Here is a 9,846-nt window from a genome sequence, read left to right on the forward strand (position 1 = left end):
AATCACCCCACACCCAACCCACCAAGCACTCTAACCCTCGTTTTGTGCGCCAAGCATCACCTAGCACCCTCTATGCAGCATGCCCCAACCATCTTAGGCTGCAATACTTTTGTGCCCAGGCTCCCTCGCATGTGCTACTCCACCTAGTACCCCCTCCCCTACACACATCAAACTTCATAAGCCCCACTATCACAAGTGATCTCTTCACCATGCCATCAAGTGCCACCCACCGTGCCAACAACATGCCATCAGAGTGCCTTCATGTATGTCTTGGGTGGAGCTATTCATGTATTTTGTATTGGGGGAATGTTAATGGCATTTTTTGTAATTATCAGTATGATTTTTCAATTTTCACCATTCTTAATTTTTCCTGCTGTTACTCTCCTAAAATCTTAAATTACTCTTTGAGGGGAGGTAGGTAGGTAGTTGAGCGGTGCCAATACCATGTAAAGGTTAAGCCTGAGGTCCCCTTAACACAAACTTGTGTGCTTGTGCTTGCCATCTTTAATGCAATACAAATTTTCTTTTGATTAATTTGTATGTTATCACTATTTCCTTTGTTACTTGTTGCTTTGTTTCGTAGGTTTTCTTAACATATTTGAGCATCGTATAGGGCCTCGACAACTAGCCCCTTGACAATTGGTATTAGAGTAGGAGCTCTTTGCTAGCCATTTGACCTGTGACACAAGTGACATAATGAAGCACAATAGGGACATTGCGGAGGAGATCTAGCATGGACTCTCCTAATTACACGAGATTGATGACACCCTTAGTGACAATGCACCGAAGATCTGTACATCAAAAGCCAGCAAGCATAAGAAATCTATCGACAAGCACACAACCATTGATATGTGTGTGCTACGTTGTGAAGCAACAATGGACAAGATGTGTGATCAGGAGGACGAGTTCCATCAAAATTCCAAAGCCATAGAGAATGTGATGGTGGAAGTGGAAGGCCGCTTAAGTGGGGTTGTGAGTGAGGTCTACGATATACTAAATGGTACATTCAAGGAAGTTTGCAGCACCACACGTCAACAAGAAGGAAGTTCATCCCACTCTCACTTCTAAGTCAAGCTTCATAGTTTCCAAGCCTAACTCAATCAAATGAGAAGCGAGTGGGCAACATGGAGGAGAACCATGTTCTCTACAATGGCCATATAGGCCCAACTAAATGAAATTGGGGAAAAATGGGCTTCTATGAAGACAACCAAGCATATTTCCACCAACATCCAAACCCAACTAAATGAACTCAAAGCAGAGTATGCAACCATGAAGAGAGACATTGCTAATCTAGCCAACACCTCAGCCGTGCACACTCCTACCCACATCAAGATTAGGGAGCAATATATTACAACAACCAAGATTGATGATCAACAGGCTCAGGAACGTACAACAGCCATGTATTTGACTAACGTTGCTATGTTATTGTGGCACAGAAGGTGTATTAACATTGAATGGGGCATTTGCATCATGAATACATGAACTGATTTCAAGCAGGAGTTGAAGAGACAATTCTACCCAAAGAACGTAGAGTATCTTGCTTGTTGTGGGATGAAATCCCTCAAGCACGGCGACTCCCTTCACGAGTACTTAAAGGAATTTTCTTCTCTTGCCTTGGAGATCACCGACTTGTTATTCAACTTCATGGATGGGCTATGACCATGGGCGAAATTAGAACTTCAACAACAAGGCATTCAAGACCTTGCTACAACCACGATAGTAGCCAAGCAACTAAACAAGATGAGGTTATCGGATGATGAAGCCTTCAAACCTTCTAGCCCATTCACCTCAAACTTGAATGGGGGAGATAAGAAACCAAGCTCCCCTCAAGAAAAGCAACCTTACTACAACCGGACACCCAAGTACCAAAAGGAAAAGCAACCACAAGGAGATTTAAGTTCCTACAATTGTGGGGAGGAGCACCTGACGAAACACTTCCCAAAGCAAGAGAAGTTGAATGCTCTCATCACTAAACTAAGTGATAATGAACAAAGTGATGGGGATAAAGTACACAAGCACCGAGAGTAAGCACCCTTCAGCTTTTCAATGTAATGCTCAAGAAAAGGCTACATCTAAACAACCTACTTCAGCCAAAAGAGGGCTGAGGTATGTTGACGTATGCATTGGCGGGAGGCCAACCAAAGCCCTAGTTGACATCGGGGCAACTCACAACTTTATATCTAGGAGCTAGGCTGGCTTGTCAAGTGAGGTATGTTGACAAAAGAGGGACTCCAAGTCTGAACCTAGGATGGAGAGATTAATCTTTCTATCATTCAAAAGAGGGATGAGGTATGTTGACATATGCATTTCAAAGGAGCTAGGCTGGCTCAAAGCCATCAATATAGGTGTTAAACCTATCAAAGGCATGGCTTGTCAAGTGAGATTCCAAGTCAGAACCTAGGATGGAGAGATTAATCTTTCTATCATCCAAATGGATGATTTTAATGAGGTCCTAGGCATAGGCTTTATCTTACAAGCAAAGGCGGCACTAGTTCCATTTTGATACCATACTTATCCCGGATGAGAAATCACCCTGCATGGTTACAACAATGATGACAACTGACAAGTTGAAGAAGCAACTCGGCATTGTAGATTTCCCTTGATAAAGCCATGTTCAAGACTAGTGACAACTATGCAATGGAGAAGACCCCTGCTTAACTACCCATGACCACCAATGTCAAGACAAAACAAGACTCCAACAAGCAACAATGATCCAGTGAGTCATCCTCAACATCTCAACAGCGTTCGTTAGTATGCCTACAATTAACTACTAAGCTCAATAGAAGACCCAAGGTTGTTTCCAAGAACAACTATTCCTACTATTATGCCAAGCAAGGAGAGCCAGTGCAATCCAAACCAACTAAGGAACATCCTCTTGCATTGCCTCAAACCAACCATTGTAGTAGACCTATAAGGAGACAATCTTGGGGAAAAATATATGGAACCAATGCCCCAAGAATCCAAAACATCCTTTTGATCCAACCTTGGCCTCAACTTTTATACAACCAAACCGAATTCTTCCTTGTCATACCTTAATGCAGCTAGGAAGGGACTATAACTTAGATCTAGACACAAAATTCCTAAACCTAGGGAGAAGACACAAGACTTCCACCCAACCTTATGCTCAGGCCTTGGAAAATACAAAGTTCATGGAGCAGTTGAAGAATCCTCCTTTGTCAATAGTAGATCCCAACAAGTAGAAGCCAACCTTCGAAGACAAAGCCGAAATTGAGTGGGGGAGACTGTCACAAGTGATCTCTTCACCGCGCCATCAAATGCCATCAACCATGCCTACAACATGCCATCAGAGTCTCTTCATGTGTGTCTTAGGTGGGGCTATTCTTTTATTATGTATAGGGGGAAGGCCATTGGCATTTTTGTAATTATTAGTATGATTTTTCACCACTCTTGATATTTCCCTCTATCACTCTCCCAAAAGCTTAAGTTACTCTTTAAGGAAAGGTAAGTAGTTGAGTGATTCCAATGATGTGTAAAGGTTAAGCACGAGGTCCCCTCGACACAAACTCGTGTGCTTGGGCTTGCCATCTTTAATGCAATACAAAGTAATTTTTGATTAATTTGTGTGCCATCATTGTTGCCTTTGTTGCTTATTGCTTTGTTTCAATGGCTTTCTCAACAAATTTTAGCACCGCGTGGGACATTGATGGCTAGCCTTGTGACACCACGGTGCAAGGAAACCCACCCAACCCCTTGCACCCCCCCCCATGTGCCACAAGACCCCAAAAAAGGTATATAGAGGGTTTCTGTTACGGTCACACCAACTGGCAGCGCATTCCGGCCTAGTCATAGGCAGCAGCATGCACAGCAGGCCGCACAACAGCAGCCACCGCCTGGCAGCGCCGCACAGCAGCACGCACCACCGACAACGTGCATCATGCACCGCCCGGCAGCGTGCAGTGCACAACCCGGCAGCGCGCAGCACGCACCGCTCGGCAGCGCCGCACGGCAGCACGCACCACCCGACAACGTGCAATATGCACCGCCTGGCAGCACGCCGCACGCACCGCACGGCAGCAGCACTAGGCAGCAGCATGCAACGCACGGCAGTATCACGCACCGCACGACAGCAACACTGCGAGGCGCGTGCACTACCCGACAGCAGTAGTAGGGCAAAGCACACATGACAGCTCATCAGGCTAGGCCCACACTTATCTCACCACATCAATTCTGCCTGCCAACTCACCGCCAACTTACCTTATCCCTTATCTTATCCTTACCATATTTTATCTTCTTAAGTAAGAGTTATGAGTTTTAGTTTAAGTAGGAAATTAGGACTTTTAGTTTGAGTTGGATTACCCTAGCCTAGCCAAATCCAACAAGGAATTCTCTTCTGTAATCTCCTATTTAAGGAGCCACGAATTGAAATAAAGCATTCAGTTTTCCAGTCAAGAAAAGAGTGAGGAGAGTTCGGGTGCTCTCATGGACAAATCACCCATTCAGTTTCCGCAATAGGGTCTGCACGCGAGGGAAGGCGCAAGGGAAAGCAGGGCTTTTGCACCGTGGACCGACCCATGACGGAATCATACGCGCGGGACCATAACAAATTAGTATTAGACCCAAACATCATGGGCGATATGGAGCAACTATCAGTCAAGGTCAACGAACTGGAACATAGGCTAGCAGAAACCAGCATGGAGGTTCGTGAAGTCAAGGAAGACGTCCGACAGATGCGACGCCTAATGGAAACATTCCTCTCCAACAAAGAAATGAGTTCTGAGGGAATCGCCAACACCAACAGACGTCGTCCGGACTATGTAGAGACATCCAGAAAACAACAGACTGTTGCCCCACAGCCGTAGTTATTTCCAAGGATCAATGCATGGAGGATGAAACAGTAAAGTCTCCTCCTTTGGCCGGGGACAATGTCATGTACATTATAGTAGAACTTGCAGAATGCGCTTCTTTGACGAAGGAAGGTGGGCTTGGAAATGTTGTTGGGGCTTTACCGAAGGCATTGGCACGGCGTGGACATAGAGTTATGGTTGCAGCACCACAGTATGGTAACTATGTAGAAATCCAATAAACAGGAGTGTGCAAAAAATGTAAGGTGGAGGGGTAGGATATAGAGGTAACTTTCTCTCAAGCTTATACTGATGGCATGGATTCTGTGTTCATAAACAGCCCTATGTTTCACAATATTGAGGAAAATATATATGGGGGAAGCCGAGAGGATATTTTAAAACGCATGGGTCTCTTCGGTAAGGCTGCTCTTGAGGTTCCTTTCTATAAGGATACCCGATGCGTTCCGGTGATCCACAACATAGGACATCAGAGCCGTGGTCCATTACGTGATTTTTGTTATGTGGATCTTCCACAAAACTACTTCAAACTATATGACCCAGAAGGTGGGGAACACTTCAATGTCCTTGCGGCTGGCCTGAGTGCAGCAGATCGTGTAGTCAGTGTAAGCCTTGGTTATGCCTGGGAGCTGGAAACTAAACAAGGGGGCTGGGGTCTGCATCAAATAATCCAGCTTTATGCACTGAGCTACGGAGCAGTCATTTGATCCATTGGTAGAGTTCCAAGCCCCGTATTCGGAATTCGAGCTTGAGGACAAGCTCGTTGTCCAGGAGGGGTGTAATGTTATGGTCACACCAACCGGCAGCGCAATACAATGCAGTCATAGGCAGTAGCACGCACCGCCGACAGCGCGCAGCACACACCGCCTGGCAGCACGCAACACGCACTGCCTGGCAGCGCCGCACGGCAGCACGCATCGCCCGACAGCGCGCAGAACGCACCGCTTGACAGCACGTAGCATGCACCACACGGTAGCAGCACGAACAGCATGGCAGCAACACACGCCTCACAGCAGCAACACGCAGTAGCAGTAAGGCGGGGCCCACATGACAGCTCATCAGGTCGGGCCCACACTTATCCCACCACATCAGTTCTGCCCGCCAACTCACCACCAACTTACCTTATCCCTTATCTTATCTTATCCTTATCTAATTTTATCTTCTTAAGTAAGAGTTATGAGTTTTAGTTTAAATAGGAAATTAGGAGTTTTAGTTTGAGTCGGATTACCCTAGCCTAGCCGAATCCAACAAGGGATTCTCTTCTGTAATCTCCTATTTAAGGAGCCACGAATTGAAAAAAAGCATTCAGTTTTCAAGTCAAGAAAAGAGCGAGGAGAGTTCGGGAGGTCTCTTGGACAAATCACCCATTCAGTTTCCGCAATAAGGTTTGCACGCGAGGGAAGGGGCAAGGAAAAGTAGGGCTTCTGCACCGTGGACCGACCTATGATGGGATCCTACGCGTGGGACCATAACAAATTGGTATCAGTGCCAAACGTCACAGGCGATATGGAGTAGCTATCAGTCAAGGTCAACGAACTGGAACATTGGCTAGCAGAAACCAACATGGAGGTTCGTGAAGTCAGGGAAGACGTCCGGAAGATTCGACGCCTGCTGGAAGCATTCCTCTCCAACAAAGAAATGAGTTCTGAGGGAATCGTGAACACCAACAAACGCCGTCCGGACTGGGCAGAGATATTTAGCGAACACCAACCACTGACCCTACAGCCAAAGTTATTACCAAGGATCAACGCACGGAGGATGAAATGGTAAAGTCTCCTCCTTTGGTCGGGGACTTGGCAATGTTGCTGGGGCTTTACCGAAGGCATTGCTCGGCGTGGACATAGAGTTATGGCTGCGACACCACAGTATGGTAACTATGCAGAAATCCAAGAAATAGGAGTGCGCAAGAGATGTAAGGTGGAGGGGTAGGATATAGAGGTAACTTTCTCTCAAGCTTATACTGATGGCATTGATTTTGTGTTCATAAACAACCATATGTTTCGCAATATTGAGGAAAATATATATGGGGGAGGCGGAGAGGATATTTCAAAATGCATGGATCTCTTCGGTAAGGCTGCTCTTGAGGTTCCTTTCTGTAGAACATAGCACATCGGGGCCGTGGTCCAGTACGCGATTTTTGTTATGCGGATCTTCCACAAACTACTTCAAACTATATGACCCAGGACGTGGGGAAGGCTAGCCTGAGTGCAGTGGATCGTGTAGTCACTGTAAGCCTTGGTTACGCCTGGGAGCTGGAAACTAAAGAAGGGGAAAGGGGTCTGCATCAAATAATCCAGCTTTATGCACTGAGCAACGGGGCAGTCCTTGTTGTTCATGCTGTTGGTGGACTGAGGGATAGTGTGCAGTCATTTGATCCATTGGCAGAGTTCCAAGCCGCGTATCCGGAATTCGAGCTTGAGGACAAGCTCGTTGTCCAGGTGGGGTGTAATGTTATGGTCACACCAACGGCAATGCACTAGGGTGCAGTCATAGGCAGCACGCAGCAACAACATGCACAGTTGGCCGCACAGTAGCACGCACCAGCGACAGTGCGTAGCATGCACTGCCTGGCAGCACGCAGCACACACCGCCTGGCAGCACGCACCACGCACCGCCCGACGGCGCCGCATGGTTGCGCACACCACACGACAACAGCACGTACCACCTGGCAGCACGCAGCACGCACCGCACAACAGCAGCACTAGGCAGCAGCACGCAACACACGGCAGCAACACAGCGAAGCGTGTGCACCGCCTGGCAGCAGCAGTAGGGTAGAGCCCACCTGACAACTAATCAGGCCAGGCCGACACTTATCTCACCACATCAGTTCTGCCCGCCAACTCACCTGCAGCATACCTTATCCCTTATCTTATCTTTCCTTATCTTATTTTATCTTCTTAAGTAAGATTTATGACTTTTAGTTTAAGTAGAAAATTAGGAGTTTTAGTATGAATTAGATTACCCTAGCCTAGCCGAATCCAACAAAGAATTCTCTTTTGTAATCTCCTATTTAAGGAGCCACGAATTGAAATAAAGCATTCAGTTTTCCAGTCAAGAAAAGAGGGAGGAGAGTTCGGGAGGTCTCTTGGACAAATCACCCCAAGGGAGAGTTCAGGTGGTCTCTTGGACAAATCACCCATTCAGTTACAGCAATAGGGTCTGCACGTGAGGGAAGGCGCAAGGGAAAGAAGGGCTTTCGCACCGTGGACCGACCCGTGACGGGATCCTACGCGCGGGACCAAAACAAATTGGTATCAGAGCCAAACATCACAGGCGATATGGAGCAGCTATCAGTCAAGGTCAACAAATTGGAACATAGGCTAAAAGAAACCAGCATGGAGGTTCGTGAAGTCAGGGAAGACGTCCGACAGATGCGACGCCTAATGGAAACATTCCTCTCCAACAAAGAAATGAGTTCTGAGGGAATCGCCAACACCAACAGACGTCGTCCGGACTATGTAGAGACATCCAGAAAACAACAGACTGTTGCCCCACAGCCGTAGTTATTTCCAAGGATCAATGCATGGAGGATGAAACAGTAAAGTCTCCTCCTTTGGCCGGGGACATGTCACATACATTATAGTAGAACCTATACAATGTGCTTCTTTGACAAAGGCAGGTGGGCTTGGCGATGTTGCTGGGACTTTACCGAAAGCATTGGCTCGGCGTGGACATAGAGTTATGGTTGCAACACCACAGTATAGTAACTATGCAGAAATCCAAGAAACAGGAGTGCGCAAGAGATGTAAGGTGGAGGGGTAGGATATAGAGGTAACTTTCTCTCAAGCTTATACTGATGGCATGGATTTTGTGTTCATAAACAACCCTATGTTTCGCAATATTGAGGAAAATTTATATAGGGGAGGCCAAGAGGATATTTTAAAACGGATGGGTCTCTTCGGTAAGGCTGCTCTTGAGGTTCCTTTCTGTAAAGATACCTAGTGCGATCCGGTGATGCACAACATAGCACATCGGGGCCGTGGTCCAGTACGCGATTTTCGTTATGTCGATCTTCCACAAAACTACTTCATACGCCTGGGAACTGGAAACTAAAGAAGGGGGCTAGGGTCTGCATCAAATAATCCAGCTTTATGCATTGAGCTATGGGTCAGTCCCTATTGTTCATGCTGTTGGTGGACTAAGAGATAATGTGCAGTCATTTGATCCATTGGCAGAGTTCCAAGCCCCGTATCCGGAATTCGAGCTTGAGGACAAGCTCGTTGTCCAGGAGGGGTGTAATGTTATGGTCACACCAACGACAGCACACCGCGGCGCAGTCATAGGAAGCAGCACGCATAATTGGCCGCACAGCAGCATGCAACACCGACAGCGCGCAGCACTCACCGCCCGGAAGCACGCAGCGCACACCACCCGGCTACACGCAGCATGCACCGCCCGATAGCACGCAGCATGCACCGCCCGGCAACGACGCATGGTAGCACGCAGCATGCACCACACGACAGTAGCACTAGGCAGCAGCTCCACGAGGAGCGTGCACCGCCTGGAAACAGCAGTAGGGTAGGGCCGACATGACAACTCATCAGGCCAAACTGACACTTATCTCACCACATCAGTTCTGCCTGCCAACTCACCTCTAGCTTACCTTATCCCTTATCTTATCTTATCCTTATCTTATTTTATCTTCTTAAGTAAGAGTTATGACTTTTAGTTTAAGTAGAAAATTAGGAGTTTTAGTTTGAGTTGGATTACCCTAGCCAAGCCGAATCCAACAAGGAATTCTCTTCTGTAATCTCCTATTTAAGAAGCCATGAATTGAAATAAAGCTTTCAGTTTTCTAGTCAAGAAAAGAGTGAGGAGAGTTCGGGAGGTCTCTTGGACAAATCACCCCAAGGGAGAGTTCGGGTGGTCTCTTGGACAAATCACCCATTTAGTTTCCGCAATAGGGTCTGCACGCGAGGGAAGGCGCAAGGGAAAGCAGGGCTTTCGCACCGTGGACCGACCGGTGACGAGATCCTACGCGCGGGACCATAACAAATTAGTATCTGAGCCAAACATCATGGGCAAT

The 9,846-nt window shown here is 47.1% G+C and overlaps 1 pseudogene; it reads left to right on the top strand.

Annotated features, from left to right (window-relative positions):
* Positions 1-4,840: 4,840 nt before the first annotated feature.
* On the top strand, positions 4,841-5,527 carry LOC148866881 (granule-bound starch synthase 2, chloroplastic/amyloplastic pseudogene; annotated as a pseudogene).
* Positions 5,528-9,846: the final 4,319 nt, after the last annotated feature.

The sequence above is a fragment of the Nelumbo lutea genome, chromosome 3, assembly GCF_056320005.1.
Source record: "Nelumbo lutea isolate HS-2025 chromosome 3, American lotus-T2T, whole genome shotgun sequence".
NCBI classification, from domain to species: domain Eukaryota; kingdom Viridiplantae; phylum Streptophyta; class Magnoliopsida; order Proteales; family Nelumbonaceae; genus Nelumbo; species Nelumbo lutea.